The sequence below is a fragment of the Nyctibius grandis genome, chromosome 4 (genome assembly GCF_013368605.1).
Source record: "Nyctibius grandis isolate bNycGra1 chromosome 4, bNycGra1.pri, whole genome shotgun sequence".
Lineage (NCBI taxonomy): Eukaryota > Metazoa > Chordata > Aves > Nyctibiiformes > Nyctibiidae > Nyctibius > Nyctibius grandis.
Window position 1 is genome coordinate 71,495,355 of NC_090661.1, and position 26,230 is coordinate 71,521,584.

The window sequence follows — 26,230 nt, forward strand, 5'->3', positions numbered from 1 at the left end:
TAAAGTGACTTAAAAAGTGACTTAAGGCCCCTATTTTAATTTGTCAGTTTTTACAAGATATAAACTTCTTTAGTTCTCCATAGCGTGCCTGACTACCAAGTGATTCAGCAAGTTTTCCATTTGTCTATATTTATGTTTTCAGCCACAGTGAGAGGGAGATAATAGAGGCCAGATATGAAGAGCACAAACACAGCTGTGAAGTCAGGTTCTTCTAGAATCATCCTAGTCTGCCAGGCAATAGCTCCACAGGAGTCAGTAGTGGCCAGTTTCCTATTCCTGCTGCCCTCCAGCTACAAGAGCGTATCGAGCAGCGTCTTCCATTCAGGTAAACATGAGTCTGCCTGCAGAGCGATGATAAATTCCTTTCTGAGAGTAATTAATTATATAAAGGACAGGGTGTTGTGCCTCAGCCTCCAGCTTCTCTGGTTTTGACAGAGTTTGATCTTACAATTATCTTTCTATCTAGCATCACTCTGCTGTGCTTTACACTGGATTCGTGAACCAGGGGGTCCATGAGACCCCCGTGTTTGGCTGCAGGGCTTTCCCCCAGGCTCCCTCCCTTTTGTCACCTGGGTTTGCAGATCAAGTTCTATCTGCCCGTACGGAGAAGATGCTGTTATCATTGTGTACAGCGCTTCGACAAGCATTTACGCTGACACGCTTGTAACAGATTGGTGTATTTCTTGCATAATGCTCAGGAGAGGGAACAACAGCACTTTCTTTTTTTGCACTTGTAGTTTACTTAACAATGAGGGCCTAGCCCTAGACTTGGGCTTCTATGATAATAGCACCAGCTGTCACACTGTAGACTGGGGGTGTTAGACTAAGGGCTAAATCTTGGTTCAGTATATTGCAAGACAAAGAGATTTTGTTAGATTAAGTTCAGTAAGAGACAGATCCATTTCTTGAAAGTCACCTGCACAAAGAAATTGAGCAAAGAATCTGCAGACTCCAAATGAGGAGTGGCCTGTTTGCAGAGATGAAACAACTTCAGAGGTTTCCAGAGTTCTGGTACGGGAGGATGACAGACCTGTTATAGCTCACACACAATCATGTTGGTTACACCTTCCTCAAATTCTTTACAGCAAGAAAATGGCAACCCCTCAGGTTAGCTGACAACCATGGGGATCTCCATCTATCGTTCCATGTATCATTCCTTATTTGTTAAAGCTGACTGTCAAAGACTTGTGCAATATCTAAGATGACAAATTAATTGTTTTCCAAAGGTTTCCAACAACATCAGTTGTCTGAGAAAAAGAACCTGTGAACAATCTTCACCTAAGTGAACTGAAATAAAAAGCAATGTAGTTATTAGTAAAAGGAGAAAAGCATCCTGATAAGACACATCTCATTTAGAACATGAGATTACATCAACCACCATACCATTTGCACCTAAAAACCATGCAACATAACGCAGCTCAATTCAGCACACACATAAATCTAAATGTGACTAATCACACTCGTCTGTCCACACAAAATGAAATGACCTATGACTAATACTAACACAGATGAAACTGAGGAAAATTAATTGTAGTGCAATATGAGCATCTATTTGAGCTGCACTCGGTTCTAGCTGATTAGTAACTGAGGACAACAAGGAAAATAGGACCCTTTCTTATGCTCAGCAAGGCTGAAAGCTCAGCAAGCTTTGCACACACAGTAAGACATTATTTTGCCGAAAGACAAATTGTTCAATATTTTGCAAATATTGTTTTGCTCCCTGAAGGACAGTTATTTGGTTTGAAATATTTCCATGATCTCCAGGGAACTACACAGAAGCAAAGGTGCAGATAAAGACAGACAGAACAATAATGAAGTCAGATATCCTGGGGTACTGATAATGTACTTTCAGGTCACAAAGTTACTCCGTCTAATGGCACTTTACTTAGTAGAGATATATACAGTTCAGAAGTAGAAAATCCGAAATGTCTGTGCGAAGGCCAAAAAAGCTGTAATAGTTTATACCATCTGAAGGTGTGGCCCAATATACAACCATGTCCTGATTAAAGACGTCAGGTAAAGGCTACCAGATGCATTTCCTAGAGGTAGATAGTTCAGGTAAAGGAACAGACATCAATGGTTACAAAGGCCTAGTTCTTCCTGAAGGCACATCAGCACCAATGTGGGACACTGCCGTATATGGCATCAGTATCCCTAGCTAGTCATGCGCGTTGATGCTGGGGATATTAGTGACTACCTGAGGCTCTGTGATTAAACAATTATGCTTTTTATACTGGTAGGGATTAAGCAAGAAAGTAGGTTCCCAGTCTCATTATAACACATGGAAAGTATAATTTGATGCCACATATGTTAACCACATAAGGTAGCCTTAGGAAGCGACCACAGATCCCATGAAAAATCTTTGTTACACCAGAGACAAGGCCTAGTTCAGCAGGCTTTTCCTAGTCAGAGTGATTTGTAGTGAACAAATGGACCTTGCCAAAGTGTCCAGAGAATAGTGACCTCACACCTCTTCAAGCTGCACATTCATTAGTGTAAATGCAAAGAGAGATGACTAAGATGGGTTGAGTTTTACACCAATATCAAAATTTTTTCAAGCAGCAGCCGGCAATCAGGACAGATGACTGCAGCTATGGGAAACCTCTTCTTTCTAAGGCCAGGAACACAAAGAAATGTCCTAGAGCATCTAAGCTGGATAAGCGATTTTCCAGTACTCTTCTCAATAAAACACAGTGAAATGGACTGGCTCTCTAGGGAAACTGAGCATGTAGATTGAGTACCAGCCAATAGTATGTGTTTATAAGCAACAGCCTGATTCAGCCAAAGAATTCTTTTTGGATATTTTTGTTGTTTAAATGAGGAAGAGAGAAGCTATTGGCAGCCTGCCATTGTAACGTGATATCTTGGCAGGAAAACGCTTTGTGTTATATCACAACCATATGGTGGTGGAAGAGATTTTTTTTCTATTAAGTTCCTGTAATAGTCCATTCCCATTTTTAATGCAGCCTTTCCGTACAAGATGTTTGCTTCTCAGTTCTATCACAAGAGTTGTTAGTGTGTGACTACACTTTTATACCTAATAATGGCAAACATTAAAAACATTACAGTTTCAGAGGTACAATTACCTCTTCTATTTTGAAAAGGTAAATGAGCACACTGATGGAACGTAGCTTCTTTGAAGAGTTAACCCTGCTTTCCCATAGGAAGGCATTCCTTCTTTTTTTTCCAATGGATGAGAATACAGTCCAAATCAGCTACAATTAAATGAGGTCTGGCATTGTTTGGGAATAGTGAGAACAGGAAGATGTGTGGGAAGTTGTTGCTTGCATTTCTGTCTTCACCAGATCGTCTCCATTCCAGGAATGGCAACAATAAATAGATTCCCTCAGATATCTTCCTATTGCTAGTAGAAACCCAAAGCAAGTTGATGCTATAGGAAACTAAGTTTTTCACACATTCTTACACAGGCTCCTACTCTGGTCCAGCTGACTCTCCCTCTATATGTCTAGGAATCGGCAGATACCAACATCAGTGAATTCAAATATTTTAGATTCGGAAGTCTGCAGGCTTTGACTTTCCTGTTGCGATAAGTCTGTTATCAGTATGAGGCTACGAATGAGTTTTTGGCATATGCATACTCCCCAGAACCCAGTACCAAGCATGCGTTACTATGCTGCTCATGTTTCCAACTTTTGCAGTCTTCTATCTTTGCAATACAAAAATGAATAAAAGTACACAGAATTTCTTTTCCATTAACAGCAATTTCTTTTCCATTAACAGCAATCCAAACACCACCACAACCATCTCTGCAATCTCCATTTTTGCCAAGGAAGCTGAAATACAAGATAAGACACAGAGGTACTTATCTAACAAAGCTTTCTCCAGCACAGCAAATAAATTTCCATTAAGTGTTCCTGAGGCTGATCTGTGCAGGATCCTAGTTCAGAACACATGATACCCCTGCACCTTGCTTTTGCACAGACAACTCTGCTTGTACTCTCAGGAATGCATAAAGCAGTGGATGGGTAGCTGGACTCTACTTCTTCACTGAAGTTCTTTGGCCCGCTACGGCTGCACTGAAGTGCAATAATAAATTAAATAATGCCCCTGAACACTTCCAGACACTCGAATGTCAATATCTATGCAGTTAAACAGACAGGATGATTCCTGGTATGTTTTTGACCGAGGCAAAACAGTATTTGCCCCTACAGCCCCAAGGTGTGTGTTAGAGTTGTGATGTTCCAGGAGCTGTCCCCAGCCGGCAGTACTTACACATGTGGAGGCGCAGATAGTTTCCAAGCGTAATCACATGCTGTTCTGTGCCAGCAAACCTCAAGGTCTCAATACTTTCATAATTTCTAACAGGTTTAATTTAGTAGGAAATAAGTAAGCTAACCAATTCCCTTTGATTTCAGCTACGGACTGATGTCAAGAACTAGTTGCACTCCATGAGTGAAAGGAACAGACTCTGCCCTACATCTGAATTTGCCCCAAGTCCTTCGTGATATTGCTATGATCTGGATGCCTACAAACACCAGATAACAACAGAAGTACTGAACTCTGGAAGGAAAATCCATAGGAAGGAGTTTGTGAGAAAATGATAGAATACAACTGCTGTGCCTTGTGAGATGGCAGCACTGAAGTTTCTGCACTCGCTCCCTGAGCAGAAACATTACCAGGGCAGGTATGAATATGAGACTATTTCAACAAATGGTCCATAACGTGCCTACATGTTAGAATTCAATTTTCTCTACTTTCATATACCTTTATTGCACTTCTTGGTACATAACAACCTAAGAGGTTTCTCTTTATGGCATGGAGCATATGAATGTTATAAAAGAGTATTTACAGCAAAATATCCTCAAGAATTATTTACATTGCTGTCAGCTCTTTTGAGACACTTAGACTACCTTGTCTTTAGAGATTTTCCTTTTTAAAAATGTCCATGTCCCTTGATAAAGCCCTTCACACTTTAGCCAGAGAAACCACATTTTGCTCATATGATGTATTTCTGACTGACAGCATAGTTTGCAGCCTTTAAAAATATTCATATGCAGTAGTCAAAACATAGCATGCTTGCAGCCCCTTGGAATCTTAATTCCAAGTCTGCCTAACTTCCTGTCAAAACTTACATAGTAAGCAGTAATCAGAAAGATCTACTGTGAGAAAGAGGGAGTTTTGCAGGATCCAATGAGACAAAAGAAAAGGGTTTTATCTCCTGATTTTCCAGAGCAGAACTGCAAAACAAACAATGCAGCCTCAAAGCAACAAATCTGAATTGGTCACGGTATAACTCACTGGAGAATAAATACACTCTGAAAAGAAAATGAGAGATGAAAGAAAACTTGACTGTAATTTACATTTGTTAATATGGAAATTATGAAAATAAGTAAATGCCTATAAAAAGACATTAATAGAATTCACCCAGATTTACAGTTTGAATTTGATTCTGCCGTTCCTTCTTATATATAACCCAACAGAGCTCAAGCAGCCTAAAAAGCACCATTACTACAGTAATACAGAAGTCTGCTATGCCAAGTCATGAATCTAACTCTGCCAGTGAATGGTATACCAACAGTAAATGGGCCAAGAACACAGGTTTCCTCTACCTTAACTATTAACCATACCTCTAAGCAAGTATCCCTTGAGTAAAGCTTTGTATTCTGCAGGCATTATTACCAGCTCTTTCCAAACATTTGCTTGCAAGTCAGCTACGAATGACAACATTGAGAGTTTGCAACTGTTCCCCTTGAAATCAGTGGTGAAATTTGCTTAAACTCTTGCTGCCTTGCTTAAACTTTGCTTAAACTTTGCTTAAACTTGCTGCCTCTAGGAGTGTAATGGTATGTGGGAGCACTCCAAAATGGCTAGAAGAATATAGCAGCTTATGACTACCACTATAGACCTCTGGAAAGGTAAACTGAAGTCTCTGGTCGTATTCTAGGTATAAAGTGAAATACAAACCCACCTCGTTCCAGAGATCACCAAATCAAGACACGGTCACTTAAAATGTTCATGTGCACACACACTCAGAGAGATGAGCAGGCCTGCAGACAGCAAAGTCGCAAGTCAGCATGCCTGTCTTGACAAGAGACGAGACAGATTTGTCCAAAACCAACTGGTACTTTGCCTAAGAGCAACTAATTCTCTCCTCATGTTCATTATGTTCTCTCCTCTTTATGTGAAAATGATCATTCTGACCTGAAGAAAAATGTTTAATTATTACTCAGTTTCATGGTCACGGCATTAAGTTTTTTCAAAAACGTCTTACAAACTGAGAACAAAAAAAAAAAAAGAAAAAGCCCTGTTACCTAAGAGCCTATTGAAATTCTTTAAGTCTCTGGGCATGCATTCTGTATTCACCAAGTTTGCTGCTGGTGATGTAAGTTAGAAATTCTCCTGCTGGTTTTGATTACAGCTCCAGAGTCACAGATTTGAACAGCAGTAGACAATCATTTTTCTGAGGCTGTACATAAATATAAAACGTTTCCTTTTTCCTTATCACATAAACCTTCCACTATGATTACTTCAAAATTAATTCCTGTTTTCTTCAGATTTTCTCCACTTATCGTTTTACAATTAACAAAACGTATTCCATCCAACAAAGCTCTGTTATTTGCATATTCAAAGGTCACCATGCAGGTTAAAGTTATTTAACTATGAAAGAGATGATAATTTCACAATCTTTGTACATGCAGATAAAATACAAAATTACCTCTGGGTTTTTAATTTGCACATTGACAGACACATGATAAAGAGTTTTACAATAATGGTATAAGCAGCATAACGAACTTTCAATTAGGCTGTGACAGCTCTTCCCTCTAGTCTTTGCATTGTCATTTTATTATTTAAAACACTGTCATCTCTTTAAGGGAGCAACAAAGACTTTTACTAACTACACCCATACTTTGGAACCAAAATGGCAGCTTCTCCCAAGAGTGCTGCTGCAGCGTGTCAGCTCGCACACGTGCACTGCTTGGCATGCGAGTGCTCCTTGCCAAGCAGGGTGGGAAAGAGATAAAATCAGATAGAATTAGATCAACAGAACATCAGGTTTTATGGTTGTCCCTAGCACTAAACAGTTCAGATCATCAGATTAGAGCAGTGATAAATGGCAAAGAAAAGTCCTATATATTGCTATAGCACCCTCGTGGGTTTTTTTTACTTTATTTCATATTGCCTTTGTACAAACACAACAGAAATCCTTTTCGACATGAAACCTAAATTATTGCTGGAAAAAGCAATTCTCACTCAATTTCCTATGGAATGGTAACAAAGTGAAATTCTGCCCCCCATTTAGGAAGTTCTTGGCATACCTCGCAGAAAATTAGATTCCTCGACATGACGCTTCACCCACCTCAGGTAAACCAAAGCAACTGAGCTAATTATGAGTCCAATCCATTCCAAAGTTACCCTTTTCTCAGTTAGCACCATGGTCACAAACCAATCCAACCTCTTAGAATGAACAAGCAGAGGAGAAACATTTCTTAAAGGTATGAACTACTCCAAAGTCGCTTGCTATGACTACTTTCTATTTGTCTTGAAAGTGAACCATGTCAAAGTCATATTTTGTTTTTCGTCCCCAACTGTCTCCTCTTTTAAACCAGAGAGTAATTGATTGCAACAAAGCAATTTCTGTATTTTTAGATGTCTAATCAAAATCTGCTACCGCAACTTGAAAAGTCATAGAGACACAAGCACTTTAAAAATATAAAAATTATACGAATTTCATGAAAAATAAGATCCTATAAACCTCCAGAAATTGACATTACTTACTGAAAATCACAGGTAATTTTACTTCTCATCTGACTGCAACAGAATGCAGCCATTTCTGGTCATATCTGATATAATAATATTGCACACCGATGGTAAATCTTTTACAAATGGAACAATTTGAAGGGTGTAATCAGTAGGTTGCACAAAACAACAGACAATTTACTTCTCTTTCAAGCGATCTGAACACAAAAGAAAGGTCAGAGACATATGTAGGCAAAGGAACGCTTCTACGAAAGTCACAATAACATATGACTACAATGGGACTAGAATAGATGTTGAGGTATTCTACTGTCAGAGGTTTCACCCTCCTTGACATGTGTCTTCCTCATCTTCATTTGCCATGAATCCCATCTGGCCTGAAACTTGAACAGTTCAACAGGTTATGCAGTGAAAGCAACCTCCGTTTACCCCATCCTGAGACACCTTAAAAGATTTCTGCATCTTCTCAGATTCATCTCATTTTATTTTTGTTTCAGTTGTAGATTGGTTTATAGGGGAACAAGAGGAGGAGGCAAATGCAAGTCACAATGAATAGCGTCCTAATTGCACAGATTACAGTTACATGCTTTTCCCCCCATAGTAACTGCCCCCTCCAAAAAAGAAGATTCAAATTAATAATACAAAACACAAAATCTCAGAATTGGAATGCAATTTTTCAAGACTTCTACTACAGGAAATAACCACATTCCTTCGTGGTTGGACATGAGAACCCTGATGACAATATTACAATAACAAAACCAAATGCCATGCATTTAAGAGACTATTTAGAAAGACATGAAGAATTTAGAAGTCTGGCACACCTAAGACTGCATAAGAAGAAGTGACTTAAGATTGACTGAAATGGAAGTCTTAAGATGAACTGAAACTTTTTAGAAGTTGATAGAAATGAGAAACCTGGTAAAGTGCATTTCTCTTCCTGATTTCATCTGGAACTGGTTGTGTGAGAAGCACTACAAAAGAATTTCATTTTTATTTCATGTCAAATAAGGCTACAAATGGTATTTTGGAGAACTGGAATTCTTGGAGCAAGATAAATTTGCCACTGTAGTCCAAAAGAGGACTGTATATATTTTACAGGTGAGAAGCTGACTTGGACTGACCCGTTATAGAGCTTGATACAACACTGAAGCTGAAACTAACAATGTTAAAATGTCTGAATTTTTTTTTAAAAAAACCCTTCTTATCTTTCTGTTACTATTACATGTAGAACAGAACTCACAGTCTAGCTAAATTCTTGTGCACGCAATATACAGGAACTATAGAACCACCAAGTTGCTTTCAGCAATTCATCCTGAAATCCTGTCTTTAGTTAGTGCTTCACTGCAGCAAGCACCTTGAAGCCAAACTCTAGCCATTGATGTAATGGAAGAAAAGAGTAGTGAAGAGTGGTTAGCTATCAATGTACATTTTGAAGCATGAGATTTCACATAGCTTAAGGAGTTAGAAGTGTTATTGGTCATAAAATTATTCAGCCCTTTCAAACTATCCAGCTACAGTATTAATATTGCAACCCTCCTTGACAATGAATTAAACAGACTTACCAGACACTGAATAAAAGTAGTATTTCCTTTTATTGGATCCACATTTATTCTATTTAATATCATCAAGTTCACATATTATAAGACAGAACAAAGGAGGATCTTATTTTCACTATACGTTTGTGATCTTGATGTAGATTTTTTTTTAATTCAACAAATTCTTTGTCCTATTTCCTTGCCATCCTGCCCAACTGTATGCCTCTTCAGATTAAATAAAATAATATTTTTTAAAAATTGCAGGAGGCACAGAAGTTGACACTTAGTCTTCTTCCAGGTTACCTGCTGTCTTGGTACCCTTGTCGCCATTCTGAGATATGAAAGGCTCTTTGTATTACATTATAACATGAGCTGTATGCCTGGGCGGTGGCATAAAAAAGACCCACTCTTCACCAAACTGTTTACCAGCCTACACTGAGGAGTAACCAAGGCTACTGGGTGGAACTGGAAGAAAATCTTTTAATAGTCGATTTGACAAAGAAATTGAAGTTTCAGGCCAACTCTCCAGAAATCCATGCCGAATTCAGAAAGATTTTGGTGGAAAAAGAACACACAAGAAAACAAGACCTGTGTGATCATACTATGCAAATGTTTGCGTGCCTATCCATCGCTGCCACCATTTTCTCCCTCTAATAACTTGGACAGTCAATAACCAATGTTAATTAAACCTGTCACAGCAACAGCAATTGAACAGAAAAATTCCTACAAGTTTCATGAAAACAGTCAGCAAGCTAGAGGAGGGAGATTCTATTAGCGCACACACTGAGGGGAAACCTCTGACATGAGCTCTGCTAGTAGGTACCAACAGCCCCACATTAGCAAGAGCAGTTGCATATGCTTCTATTACAACTCACAGCATGTTCGACACCCGAGCACCAAAACCTGAAGCAATGAATCCCATGAGTTCTGCCACTTTCTGGATAGAAATCAACACACAGAAGAAGAAAGCCAGTTCTTCCAACAGTTCCACCACCCAATGGCTAAGCTCCACGTGGGGGAGGATGAAGAGAGTCCCAGCTCCTTACTGCCTGAAGTAGCCAGGTAGCCTGCACATCTAGGGAATGATGAAGGAAAGGCATTTTAGTCACTGCTCTAATTTAAGTCAGAAGGAAAATTCTTACCCCACCTCGATTTGGGATCAGCCATAGAGGAGAAGTGACTCTGAGGTGTCTTATTGTCACAGAATCTCCATGGAGCCCCAGCTCGTGTGTTACACTTTGCACAGGTCTCTGCTTCAAGCCACTGCATCACCCAACAGCTGGTTCAGGTCAGATACTATCTGAACACCAAACCAGCAAAGAAAATGGACATTTTATTCTTTTAATGCATAGAAGTACTTCTCTCTCTGTATTTTATAAGCAGCTCTGAATTTCAGATATTTTCACATTTATTTTAACCCTCTGCCTTCAGGTCATTTGATGAATCTTAGGGAGATTTTGGAGCAACTTTACAAACTTATTTTTTCTCTTTTAATAAAGCCGCTCTTCTTTTTTATCGTACCTTCACTCAAACACTTTTATGAACACAATAAAAAGCCAAAAGAACCCCGTATTTAAATCCTTTGCTTGTGTTACAGAACTGTACTGTCACCTTTCTTAACCTGACTGCATATCAATGCCACAGAGCTAGGTGCAGGAGGGCACAAGACATTAGTTTAGCACAGGCTCAGTTAGACCCTGAGGTCTGAGGGCATGGCTGTACGCAGAGACTCACCCCTTGGGAAGGCAAAAAACTGCTGTCAGTTGCACTCAAAGGCAAGTTTCCCAGAAAAACATAATCCAGAATTGGAAAGAAGGTAAAAAGATCTTGGCCAAAGGCAGAGTTCCTTCATTCTAAAAGGGAGAATGTGGTTGCAACTTCCTCCCATCTCTTCCCCCTTAGGACACTGAGAGGTTTTCCATGTGCCCAGGACTTAAGCGATGGGAATATAGAGCCAATAAAAGGCTCCAGAGATCAGCTATGGAAGAAGAAGAGTACAAGGTAGAGCATTTTGTTTACAACTTTTACCAGCAATATTCCTTAGAGAGAGGGAGGAGTCTTTCTTTTTTGGACTGTGGGTGGAAGAGTAAGTGGAAGGCATTGTGAATCAGGTCAGATCAAGATACTGCCAAGCTTTCCAGTAAGCTTTCTGAAGCCATGACATTGCAAATGACATTCCTCTTGGGCCTCAGTTTCCCAGCTGTAAAAAGACAACTTGTTTCATGGAAGCTGAAAGATGGCTGTTATTTAGTGTGGGCCCTTATAAATAAGCATCAAGAAGTGGGAGGTTCTGGACAAGACATCAGTCTGTGAAAAGCAGAGATTATCATGTATCAGTGCTGAGAATGTGTTATTTCTCAAGAACCATACCCACTAGTGCTTAAAACTCTCCCAAGTCTTAATTCCAGCTGAGAATGAAAGTTTGACATTTCAAAGATTCCTGTGGACACACAACGTTCTTAAAAGTAACTTTTTAATGTGGAAAAACATTAATTCTGAATTTATTTTTTAATGTGTGGGAAAAAATGATGCGTTTGTCCATCTTCAGGGGTTCCCTATGCTGCTCTATACTAGGAGCAACTCAGGACATTTGGACATAAGGAACTTTTTAGCTCCTTTCCCATGCTGTGGTAAGAATAGCCTCAGAGTCCTCACTGAGCTGAGGCTCTCAAAGTATTCAATACAAAGACAAGATCATGATCGCTGGTTGTAAGGCTCCTTGGAGCAAGGATAGACTTCTGAGAGTCTCAGCTCAGTGAGGACTCTCAGGACTTCTAGGCTACTCTTTAGGGCTTGCTATCAATTCCCATTCAACTCTCTGTGGAGAAGGATATGGACCATAAAAATGTCTGTGCTAACATTACAGCAGGAGGCTCAGGTGAAAAGAGTGGGGACATGGTGGGGCACTGATGTAACAGTCTTTACTCTGAGGGATAGGAGAAGACCCATGCTCTCCGGGTGGAAATATTTCTAGGTGTACCTTACATAAATTCATCTGCTTTGTCTCTCCTGCATCTCATGTTATATCTGCAAAAGAAGACAGACTGGCCAAAGGAGACAAAATGCCGTTTAGGACAATCAACAGGCTTTGAAGGGAAGTTGTTTCATGAAAGCTGCCATAGACTTAACTTCCCACCCAGCTTGGTAGCTATTAAAATGTGGTTGTCAGCAAAGAGCCTAAAGTGAATAGAACAAATAAGCAGAATTTAGAATTGAAAGCAGTTAGTTTATTAATTATGCACAAAACATTGACATTCCAAAAACCAAACACACGAAACTAAGTATCAGATCTCCTGAATAATACTGAAGGCTTCATTGCCTAAGCACATTTATAGGCTCTAAGATGTGTATTGAGTTTCAGACTTTGGCAGTATTTTCCAAGGCTCTTGAGAAATACACTTACCACATTCTAATCCGCACCCTGTTGATTGTTACTGCTGGTTTTTATGGTACAGATTAAATAAACTGACAACAGATCAGCCTTAACAGGAAATGCTGATTTTGAAACTGCACTAAGTCATCTTCTAAACGTAAAATCATTATGTCTAACATGAATCCATTAGTATCCTTAGCACATTAAACAAGAACAGTAGAAGCTGTTCTAATTTTTATTATATTTTCCTTCTTTTTTTCAAACTATCAGCACAGATTTCAGAACATACAAACTCTTAGAAAGTGTAAATCAAGAGTGAATTAAACACAAAAGTAATTTGGCAGTATTGCATCACTTGATACCTGCATTCACATCATTAGTTGATAGAATCTTCCTTTAAACTTCTAGACAATTAATCTATTATGTTATGAAAAAAAATTGTAATTTATATTGTATATAAACCAACCTTCACGCACAATCCCTGAAAAAGCATTAATTATCCATAGAGCTTTCAGGGATAACACAAATTGGAAAGTCCTACCTCTTTTTTGAACTCTTGTTTGTTTTCCACCATGCCATAGGTCACACTTGTATATACACACTTGAATTCTCCTTTAAGCAAAAGCATCTTTTTAAGGCATGCTGCATGACCAAACTGTCAGAAAAGCATACTGATGACTAGCAATCATTATGTGCTATCATTTTTTCCCACAAAAAGAAGTAGGAGCAAAGGTTGTTTCTTGTTTTTGAAGCTGATAATATCTAATGAACATCCTCAGCAACATGCACCAATAACCACAATCTTTGCTACAGAATAAAATTCTACATCAAGAGAGCCCAAAGAAAGCACATAATTTCTTTCTTCATAAACCAGTACGTGTTAGATAAAAATAATTTTAAAAAGCATTTTAAAACTTTGCTTTCAGATGCTGCATTTTGCCTTGACAATTCAGCCTTCTGAATGGAAATTTCTGGAGTGGATACAGCTGAAATTAGCCCACTGAAATGAGTACTTGAAACCTACTTGTCACTTAGGTGTTCAGATCCCATCAGTACCTGCTGTAGTCACTCTGGAATGACCTCATCATAGAAGATTAAACTCTTGCTATGACAGCAGATCATCTCCTACATTCAGTCTGGTTATTGCTTTGCAGCTGATATGCCTTTTCTTAGGCTGAATTAATTGTCCTGTGTGGGGCAATGCTGCTTGGTAATGGTATTCAAGAATGATCTATATGTGTTGTTTTTTAGCGCTGGGCTAACCCTTTTCCAACTGCAGCTTTGGGGTGCAGCAGGACCGCAGCAGCAATTCTTCCAGAAACTTCCTCTGTGGTTCCTCTGGGTGATCCTTTGGTTTCCAGTCCTACTTCATCTTTCACGATTCAGACTGACATCCAAATTGATTCTCTGATAGGTGATACACAGCATTCATGGACATCTGTTCCTTCAGTTCTCTTGATGGCAATCACTGGTTTGGGCTGGGATAGCGTTAATATTCTTCGTAGCAGTCCATATGCTGCTATGTTTTGTATTTGTGAACAAAACAGTGTTGATAACACACTGAAGTTTTTGTTATTGCTGAACAGTGCTTACACAGCATCAAGGTTTTTTCTGTGTCTCACACTGCCCAATCAGCGGGTAGGCTGGGGGTGCAAAACAAGTTGGGAGGGGACACAGCTGGGACAGCTGACCCCAACTCACCAAAGGGATATCCCATACCATGTGATGTCATGTCCAGCAGTAAAAGCCGGGAAAAGAAGGAGAAGGGATCTTACTACTCTTGTCCTATTGACATTTCTAGAACACTCCATGATCCTAGTTAGAGGAAATTTTGGGTTCATTTCAGTATTTAGAAAATGAACCTTGTTTGGGTTTTGTGTATTTTTTTTATTTGGGGTTTTTTTTATACCATTGATATAAAAGCCATAAATAAAAGGCTTCCTTGGTGAAGAAAGCATTTCCCAAATGTACTAGCTGTGCCTTCTCACTGCCTAAATACTGGGTAAACAGAAGGTGATTTCTTGAACTGTTATTCTACCACACTGGTTGCCTGAGCTTGGCATTGCTGCACATTCTGCACTCAATACTTTATCATGGAAGAACAAGCTCAAAGGAGAGAGGAAGGAAAGGACTGTTTTTTTTCCCATAAAAACAGATCTTTTTAAATGAGATATAAATATCTGTAGTGACTTGTTTTGTGGAATAAAGATGAGACTCATCTGTCTAGTACTGTTAAATCAGCAACAGGTTTAGATGTCTGCTATACTGAAAGAGAACAGAAATGTATCCAACGTCAGGGCTGAGTGCACTTCCACAGAAAAAGAAGGCAATATATTCCTCCTTGGGAAAGATTGCAGTTCACAGACTAAGGCTAGAACTACACCATTCTAAGCTGAAATGGCTTTGCTGCCCACTGAGAAATTGTTCCTCTTCCCTTTGTGTAAATGAAAGCTTTAAAGAAAACCCTAAAAAAAGAAAATCTAGACTAAACTTCACTGGCTTTACGTCCTGAACTGCAGCAATATCATTATAAAAACAAGAACTGGCTCTAATAGTACAAAACACAAAGAAACTTCAGTCCAGTAGAAATTAATGTAATAAGAATTTGTTTTAAAATATATTCCTAGGGATGTTTCAACAAGATACTACAAGGTACTACAATGACCACCTCCCACATCTTCACAAAAGCTTCAGAACAGCCAAAAGAAAAAAAATCACTTCAAATAAAACAGTAAAAAAGGAAACAGAAGGAAAGTAGATAATAATCCTGGTTAGAATGGACTGTTATGTGTTCAGTTAGTCACAGCTAGTAAACAGCCATTGAGCAAAGTCACACAATGCATAGCACCATGCTGGCTCTGCCTCTTGCCAGCAGGATGATGTGTGCCATAGCTTATTTGTGTACAAATCATCATCAAATAAAAGAACATGGCAACTTCACCCTGCAAAAAATCAGGACAGCAATAACCTACGCTGCCTTTTCGATACCCAACAGAAGTGTCATCCTGTTCCCCTCAGGAGAGCAGCTTCCTTCATCTGAACAACACCATGTTTGATCTCTCTTTTCTTTCTCCTGGGCTTTTTTGATTTGCCAGCTGCGAATCAGGCTCCAAGCTGACTCTCAGGGTTAGGAGTCTCTCTCTTACCAAAAGGGCTGGTTGACCTTCTAGGTTCTCAAACAGCTCATATATCTTCTTACATATCTTAGTCTGTCCTAGAATAATGATTTCATATTTACTTCTTGGTGGAAAATCATGTGCAATGCATCTCTAAGCATTAATGCACTAACCACCTGGCTCCTGCCTTTCTCTTAGCATTGGCAGGGATAGGAGCTGTAGGGCTGTTCTCACGAGAACAGTCTGGTCATCTAGGTAGAAAGTAACAAAATGGGGACACAGACTAAGGATATTTTCCTGGACAGGGAGGGAATTCATAATCCAACATAAGGCAAGTGTTTCTGGAGAAAATGAACTCCTTTGTTCTTATTACACCGGTAGGAATTCATCACTGAATCTATTTTTTCCTACTGGAGAAGCAGTTCTGTGCCATCTTGGCCATGAAACAGCGAGGGGAGACTTAGAAGGGGCTGAAATCTCATTGTGAGTAAGAACTGGGAGTCACTATATTCTGGCAGGAGGATTTCATGCAGGCAAAATTACAGACTTTACTGTAGGATAGGACTTCTGACTTCGTCATAGGAGATGAGATGACTCCAGTCTCATCTAGAGGCATTTCATGGTGTTGTATGGCTTGGAAAACTATAGCAATTTACAGCAGAGTAATACTTCCATATTGCTTATAGCAGACGTGGCTATGTTGACACACCGTTTCAGTGTTTGCTTTCTTAACATTTTGATTATATTTTGCCAGTATTTTATTTTGAAAGTAAAAATATTACTTAAATGGATCCTACAGTTTTCATTGCTTGTTTTTCTAAAAAGAGACTCATCAGATGGTTTGTGTTAAAGGATTTTCATAGTCCTTTCTTGGCCTAAAATGAATATTCACTTCAGGAAATCACAGTAGAGAGATATTCCTGCTGGAGCTAGAACTGATGAGGTTCCCAGCTCAGGTGCAGTAAACAGTACAGTGTGATTAAGATTGGACAGGTGCTACCACACAAATAAAGGCTACAGCACATCTAGCAATGATTGAGGGCAGTTTATGTTTTGATTCAATAAGTTATTAATATGACTCATCCGTACGTTACCAAATATCACACCCAGCAAGTGAAAATTGAAACATATGCCTGTGAGATATAAAAAGGGAGCTTTTAAGAGAGGCCTTGGCAGAATGGGTGGGAAGGAGGGGTAAGACCAGGAAGAAAAGAATAGAGCTTTTCTTGCTGTTTGCTTCAGGTTAAGCGAATGCATTGAAATTTTCCAGTAAAGGAAAATAGGCAATGCCTAGCCTTTTTTTTTTCAGCTAGCCTAGCTTCTAGCCCCTAACAAAGAACGAGACGAGGATAGGAAGACAGTGTATGGAGACACCATAGCACTGTGCAGAAAATAAGCATCCTCTGAGGCACTCTGAGATGTTTCTGATCCCTCCAATTTCCCATTTCTTCAGCCTTTTCCTAATCCCAGTGCTACCTCAGGGCCCATGCAAGGGCAGAGGACCATGTATGGGTACAAAAAGGGAGGCTTTTTGAGTCTGCCCCTGAGCTTAGACTAATTCCTATCACAGTTTCTTAACCATTTCACACAGGAAGAATTTACCAAGATAGTGGTAAATTATACAGGTAAATTAAATTGCTTTCTGTCTTTCTCCAGTTATTTTCAGGAAGAACACCACTAGATGGCACTGGGAACTGTAACCACCCTGTATGGAGCACTTTCGCTGTAGCCGCTTACCTGTAAGGGCAGGCAGCGGGAGTGATGATTAACTTGCTCCCCTGGTTTGAACAGCAGCAGAGAAGGCAGGGTAGGGTAAAGAGCACAACACACTACTCCTACCCACAGTCTCATGACATCGGAATAAAACTGGATGATCAGTGTTTTACTGCTCTTTAACCCACTCTCAAAATTGTATCAGGTATCTGGCATAATGGCTCCACATGCTATTAAAGTAATGATAAAATAATCAGGGACTAATGTTACTATTGACATTATCAGCAACGCCATTTTCAGTTCTTTCAGATTCTGGGCGTGGGGAGGAACACTGAGTTAGTAATGTGTTCTTTATCCTGGTCTCACTAACAGGGCTGACAAAAATACAGAGCAATTATATTTTGCATAAGATTATAGTTCCTAGAGGTCAAACAAACCTTCTGTGAAATTGCATGAAAATACATTTGATCAAGGGACTCCCATGATTATATGTATGCTCTCTATATATGTAATTAATACAATTAAGAGTTCATCAGCATACATACCAAGTTTGTGATCCTAGTTGTCAGTATACAGTATTTTTATATCCAATCATGTAATATTTGAGATACCATACACCACGTGTCTAAAATAAAATCCTGCCAACACACACAAAAGAATGCATTCATCATCCTAAATCCAATATATAAAACATATGCTACTTGTAGAGCATTCACATGTGTTAGATATCTTCCCCTCCCCTTCTCTCTGTGTGAGAAACCGGCATAACTGCCGTCTCTAAGCAGAAGATCTTCATGTGCACATGCAGTCCTGCAGCCAGTTCCACATTGGTGAAGACCCATTAATTTCAGCTGGATTAATTCACCCCCAGAATCAGGGCACCGATCTGAGAGGGGTCGCTTTAATGCTGCTCAGTACCTTGAGCTAGTGAGGCTGGGACTCAAAAGGACCTCTCTCAGCCTAACCTCTCAAGGCACTCTGCCTTGAGCGTACTTGGAGCTCTGAGCAAAACCTAGAAGCAAAGAAACCAAGCAGTGGGTTTGTCAAAGATAAGCAGAAACATCCAAGCTCAACAAGAGAAAAAATATTTGATCCTTATGGCTCTGCTTCCCCATTAAAGAGCCAGTCCCTGTGTGAAAGGAATACTTACTTACAGGTTAAAATGAACTTGGGTACTTCTGCCACCTCAGTGTTTGCTGCCTGTTCAACTTTCAGATTACTTCCTAAGTGCTAGTGGGCCAATGACCTCCAGCACCTAACACATGTTGCTACTCCTTATTCTTACATGCACCTTCTAAAGAAATCTTTTTGCTACGAATTTATGATAACTCATCTTCTCTCATTGGCCCAGAGCCAACAGGACAATTGCCCCTCTCTGTACCCATGAATATTACTTTATGGCAAACTGTGCCTAATGAACAAAAGATGCTCACAAGGCCTCTCCAGCCCAGCTTCAATCCCATTAATACACACTGCACTCAATTTCCTTCCTCCAACTGTTTCCTGACGAAAGATGAAGGACTAGCAAGTCATATATTGTCACCTCGCCATCTCAAATCAGCTCAGCAGGATGGTCACTGAAAAACTTGACATGTAGGTCACAAACAGTGAAGGAGATAGTGGGTTTTCTGGGGGTGAGAGGAAATCTCACGCGGAAGTTGTGTCCCCTATAAAGACAATTTTCTAAGTAGAAATATTTCTTGTGTGTGAGGCCCAGTTATTCAGTTCAGTTTCATCACACACACTGGCAATCCCAGAAGGTAATTTTTTAATCATTCTATGATACTCAGAAGCAAAGTCAGACACCCAAAAGTTAAGCAACCAGATGTATTTTAAAAGACTGTGAAAAGTTCCTTTGGAATTTAATCACAGACTCTGGATAATGAAAAGAAGTCATTTCCCATATGCTGCTATTCAGAATTCTCTTAAGCATCAGCCAGGATGTTACACTCATGTCACAGGTCTAATCATTTGCAACAGCAAGTAATTCCTGAGCAGGCAACAATGCAGTTGGGAAATGTGGACAATGTCTCTGAGAAGAGACCGATGCAAGTCTAAGTTCATTGTTCTAACGGTTACCAGAGATCTACAAAGCAATACATGAGAAGCCATTCCACAGAGACTTAAAGGTAAGGTCCAGTCTTGTAGGTTGGTGGACACAGAGAAGCCACACAGAGAAGTGAAAAACTTCTGGAAACAAATTTTTTTTTTTCCTGACTGCTAAAATATTTTGTTTCAACAACTGACTTTTCCCTCCTGCTTTGAGAGGAAAAGACAGAATCATTCACTGCACGTTACCAGTATTCCCAAGATTTAATGATCCCAAAATGGTACTTTTTGGCAAGTTAACTTTTCTACAGAGGAGGCAAAGAATAATCCACATATCCACTGCAGCAACCTAACTGCCACAACAGTACTCAGAATAACTGGCCAACTCTGATCAGAGTAAAAATTCTGTTGCACCCTTGAAGCATAGCTCCCTCTAATACTGACTTGAATAAATTTTTGTTTTAAATATTCATCTTCTATTTTTAATTATTAGGAATATTAAAAATCAAATTTTAAAAGATGCATTAGTGCCTCTCCGAATGCAATTGATACAGACATAAATCTACCACTGGTATACCACGTACTAGCTCTTTGATACTCCAAAGATCCATCATAAACCAAAACAAAATCAACAAACACACTCCAGCTGGTGTCTGTAAATCTGGCCAGTAGAAGTATTTGGACAGCTCTTCCACAAGCCCTGGCTGACTTCCCACAAATGTCTTGATTAAGCCAGATCTCATTCAGAATTCCCCAAACCCAAAAAGCAGCAAACTAGAAACCAGATAATGTCTATCCCCAAAGGTGTTCAGCTAGTTTTCTAGATGCTAAGTAGGCAACAAGATGTAAGTCCTCCAACTGTGGATTGCAGCAAAGACTAATCCAAGCTAGTTTAACAGAATGGCTGACTTCACAGGCTTTGCAGGATTTTGTATAAATGAGGAACCCTTTCAGCCTACTGCCTCATTGACGGTTCCTTCAGATTATGAACATGTTTCTATTGGTTTCTTTTATAAAGTAGACTTTCCTCTGTCATGTCATTAGCTGCAATCTCATGGCTATTCGTAGCATTATGGTAGAAAGGTGTACACAACCAAATTTTTTGAATGCAGACAGCTAATCCACAAGGAATAGCAGATAGATGATTGTCTCCTTTCTCATTTGTTCTGAGATTTATGCTCACCATTTACAAGGATTACAACAACCTGAAAAATAAATTTCTTTTAACTTTGGAGATGGTTCCTCGCCCAAAGGCACCCAAAACAATGCTGCAAAGGCAAGAGTTTGTTGACTTTTTGCTTTGTCATAGGGTAGTATCTCTTCCCATTCCCCTTTACTAGAAAGCAGTACATTCACAGAATTTCGTTCTAACTTAACTCTGAAGTTCCTCAGCACTAAAGGAAACATGAACTCCATCCATATCCAGCTTGCTACACACTATGAATTCTTATGAGCAGGAAGAGAGAATTCTTGTACAACAGCTACATTATTGGAAGACTGAATGCATGAAGAAATGAACACCTCATCTACACAGACCAGTCTCAAGACAGACCAATGATTACTGAGTTGCTGAAAATAAACACAACTGATTTCAGCCTCTGGCTTACTGCTACAAGTAAGAACAGCTAGAATGAAATAACTGTAAGACTGAGAGCCCAGTTTCAGTACCCAGCTAATTCACTTGCTTCAATTAACATTAGTACCATCCATGGATACACAGAAGAGAGCAAAAATTTTGTAGCTCTCTTAAGAGATGGAAAACACTGCACAAATATTGATTTCCCTCTTCGTCACTATGCCTTAGATCATTAAATATTAACACTGCCAATACATTAATGGTCTAAACTATCACATCAAGCAGTAACTTAAATAATTAATTTGAGAGAATAGAATATAAACATCTAATGTGTTAATTGCTTGAATGAGTAGAGCAGGTGGTAGGAGTCAGCATGATTGCATGGAAGCCATGGGGAAGCATTACTGGACCCAGAATCATCCCCACATCAAGAAAGAGCTCTGCTTACTCTTTGCTCCCTTTTCCAGTTGGGTTCCCCAGCCTAGATTTCTGCTCATTGTAGACAGGCAGCAGGGGAAGGGGGATGGGGGAATATATTTGAGGCCAAAACATCTTGTTACCAAGCAGAGCAAGAAAGAACTAGATTCCCAAGATCTCCTCTGGCTTAAGAGAAGGCCAGGCAACTAAGGATCAGGGAATGTAACTACACAAAGAACTTTCAGTGGAGATTTCGTAAAACTACTTTGACTTCCTGTGATGGGTTAGAAACTACTGTGAAACCACATCTTGACAAACCATTGATTGAATAAGCTGGTTTATGTATTGTTATTAGGGAGAGAGTGCAGGGAACTCTAAGCATCATGGAAGACTGCAGCCAAGATATTACCCTAATGCTATTTTCCCATACTTTAGGTACAGATGTTTTTAATATGTGAGCATTAACACTCCGCCTTTCTAATTATGCAGGCCTAGACTCTTACATCATGTTTAAGAGGTCATAAATTTAGTGTAATAAATCTCAGCTAAAACATTTAACGCAAAGTGTGTTCAGCACTACTTAGAAATTACTTTTAAATTCCACGTTTGCAAAAGATTTTGAGAACATCAGATTCTTTCTTCTGTGAAAAAGCCACTTGTGGGTTTTTCATGCTCAGAGAATACTCTCAAGAAGGTTTGAACATTCAAGGGTGAATGTTCAAACAGTATTAGAAAATAATGTGAGATTAATTGACATCTCTCTTCTTCTGCCATGAAATCAGTTCTGCCTGTATCCAAGCTATTGCAGAAACCTCAGTTGCAAGCCTTGAACTGTAGATTACCAGTGACCTCTGCAAGGTAAGGCAAGTAAACATCCACATTTCCTTATGCCTTTGGCTTTCTTGGCCTGCATGTGCAAGCTGACTAAAACAGAGAAGAGCATCAGCCGCTACAGTGTTTCCAAAAAAGGAGATGAGCTCAGGGGTTCAGTCCTAAAGATATGCACCTAACTTATGAAGGCAAATTATTTAGGAGAAAACTGAAATGGGACATCGGCTTGAAGTGTTCTGGAGAAAGTCTGGAGTGTGAAAAGACTTGTTGATCATATCTAAGCTGCCAACACATCTCCAAGCTGATAAACTTTTTGAAGATGCTTCATTACTGTAAGTCATCTTTCTTTTATGAGGTTTAAGAGACCCCTGAACAATCTTTAAGGCTGGCTGACTCTCCATATCTTTGTTTGGCTTGTTTTGACTGAACAACAAAATGAATTAGTCTTCAAATGATTAATTACTCAAGTCTATATGATTTTTTTTGTTACTCCCTCATAAAAATACCCCATATTGCATTTGTACAGATATATTGTGTCCTTATATTTGATGTGTGACAGGAATTATTTTCTCATGAAAATAACACCTTGACAATCCCTAAGATACCAGCAGTACATCTGAACCTACCACTAGATTGATGGATGAAAGAATATTATTTAGTGATTCATTCTTCTGCATTTACAGGATAGTTTATAGGTGCTTCTACAGCAGTATTGGAAATTTATATTGACACTGACTGAGTAGCAAACACAAAGACAGCAAACAAGCCAGTCTCTGAATGAATTAAACTCATGAGCTTGCAGAAACAAGCACAGGTTTTGTAGCACAAGCTGAAATCAAAATTGTGGATTGGTTGGTGTGCTGGATATTTTCTGCATCTTGTCCATTAGCTGTCTTTACGGCATGTCTGGAATCTGCTCCAGGAAGATCTAGGCTGGACATTCCCTTCCAAGCACTGGAGGAATATTCCTTCATTAGCAAGGATAGATAGATGGGGGGAATTATTTACTAAATCTTTCGTCAGTTCCAATTGATCACATATATATATATATATGAGAAGCCAAAGGAGACAGCAAATCATTCACTGGAGCACTTCAGGCTGGTGTTAAAATGTTCAGCTAAGGACAACACCTCTCCCAGTCACCTGCCTCTTTGCCATCTGGACAAGAGCATCTCAAGCCAGGACTGAAGGCAAGAACAAAACAGTGCCGAGGACTTGATGACCACATAGTATGTATTATGGCAAAATTATTTTAGACAAGTTCTAGTCTGATTCTGTGGCCTAAGGGCTGCTAGCAGTCCTGTCAGCACTATCTTATCCCTGTTTCCTCTCTGCAGAATGAAGCTTGCAGCTTCCTTCCACTCCCTCTTTGTTTTCAGTGACCTGTGTTTGATTTCATAATTACTTCATGAGACTGAACTTATTCCACAGCAACAAGATATAGTTTTCTGTAGAGTTTCCCAAAGGAAAACTTCAGGGTGTGTTTGTCTACAGTTATATAAATAGCCTGACCTATTTCAAATACCATTTTTCAGTTCTTCCAGGCACAAGTGCTCACACCTTCACTTGGGGAGTTTCATCACAAGATCCTCTCTGTGCTCTCAGAATTTGTATTTTAAAAGGCCAACAACAGCTTCCATAATAAGGCCTTTATCTTCCATGCTGGCAATTGCAAACCCAACAAAATGTCACTGGTTTGGGATACAATAGGCAGTTCTGGAGAAGTTAACCTGTTCTTATTCTGTCTTCTGAAAGAGACTGGTCCATAGGCAGTCTTCTGAGATTAAGTCAAAATGGATTTTGGAAACAATAATTTTTATGATGGAGCCTGCTCAGGCACGCAGGAACTCGGATACATAAGGTTTTACACACCTTTCAGCAAAATCAGAGCTGCAAATGTAGATTCTACGACTTAAGAATATCACTTGTTTGTGTCAGTCCTCAAAAGATTTCACTTAAATCAATTAAAAAGAGAAATAGGAATGTCCTTTCCTGATATGTATTTTCCTTGCCGCTAAATAAAGTTAAACTTAAGGTCTGCCCAAAGTAATTAATTCTCCTCAAGATTTGATTACGGTAATAATTATTTATTACTTTTCCCAGTGCCAGTAACAATAACCAATTCCCTACACAATAGTAATAAACTGCTTAGAAAATGAATATTCTTTAAGAGTATTTGATGGCTGCATCTATTTCATAGCACACATGTTAATGTCTTGGACACCTCAGAATCCTCTTGTCCAGTGAAGTTTACTTCAATAGCACAAACAGTAAAAACCAGAAGGCTTGACTAGGATTAGATCTAAGTCTTGTCTCTTCTTCTAGATGCTTGAACTAAATAATTATTCTAAGACTCTAATTATTGCATCTGGTTTTCAAGTGTAATTATTTTTACACGTAGAGGAATGTTAACGTTGTTTAAGGAAGACATAACCCATAAATCAAAAATGCACTTTTAAACAAACTGTTTCAAAGTAAAAACTACTCCAAAATAAGCACTGAACACACTCAACAGAATAGAAGGAAGCAAGAAAATATTCTAACTTTATGAAGGATGCGGCATCACATTTTGGGGTAAATTTGCAAGGGATGTTCAATTGCAAGCAGTAAAGTCACACGCGTTAAACAAGTTACCATCAGTTGGCAGAGTTGCTGTAACTGCCCTCATACATACTAGCCTGGAACAATCGTCCAGGTAAACACTCAGGCTCTGCTTAAACTGTCCTTAAGGCAGCACCATGTTCTACCTAGACTAATTTACTCTGTAGAGAAGGATGAATAAATCTAAAGAGAGTTTTGTGCTATTTTGACTAGATTGTTTCTGACATCTAAATGAGACTGAGAAGGGTCTATTTAGGTTGACAGTACAGTGAACTGCAATATGTCCAGCTCCTAACTGCCCTGATACTTCATCTAGAGAGCTGACATGCTTCACATGAGCCAGTGATTTATCCCCATGAGTAAACAAGGCACATCAGAGCAGGACACAGTAACAATGAGCACTTGAAAACACAAGACCTTTGGATCTAGCCCAAGGGCCAGGAATCATTTTCATTTAGCAATGCTCTCACATAGGAAAGTTAAGAATAGACACCGGAACTAATTACAAAAGTCTTGACTGTTGGAGGAAAAAATCCATTTTTGGAGGGATGTCTCCATCCGTACTGAAGTTTTTCTAAAATATGGCTAACAACGAGAACAACAGCGCCCTCCAATTGTGAAAAAGCACCAAAGCTGCTGATGAGAGGGAAGAACATCATACCTTTGATTTCTGATTAGAGATGTGCTGTGCAAATCACAAGTCTTTGCAATAACATTTTCTCATTTTCAGTCTTTTTGAGCCTGTTAAATCTCATTCCCCTGCTAACACAGTTCTGACCTCTCTGTAGAGATATTCCTTCCCCTGGAAAATAATCATTTTGTTTCCAGAGGAGGCAGAGGGAATATAAAGCATTTTGTTGAACAACAGGAAGCAACAAGTTCTTATAGTCACTCAGAAAAATATTTGGGTTTGGGTTTTTTTTTAAAGAAAAAAAGAAGGTAAAAATCTATAGGATTTTTCTGAAACCAGAAACAGTCAGGGAGGAAGGAATGGATTTCAAGGTGAACGTTTTATGCTATGCTCTTTATTTATTAGTGTGTGCATATCTGCCATTCCTCTGTATTTGTCCCAAAAGGCATAGCTCTTCATATAGGCTCCTACACATGTGCTAAAAAATAATAAAATTACATGACAAGTAGAAGAATGGAATCCTAGTTCTGCTGCACGTACAACACTGCAAGCAATACAAATCTATGCACGCAGCTAGGGTTACTCCATCCATGTAGTTTTTAATAAACTTTTCCAGATTTACATATTTTTGGGTTTTGCATTCAAAGCACTGTTCTTTCTACAAACACATTT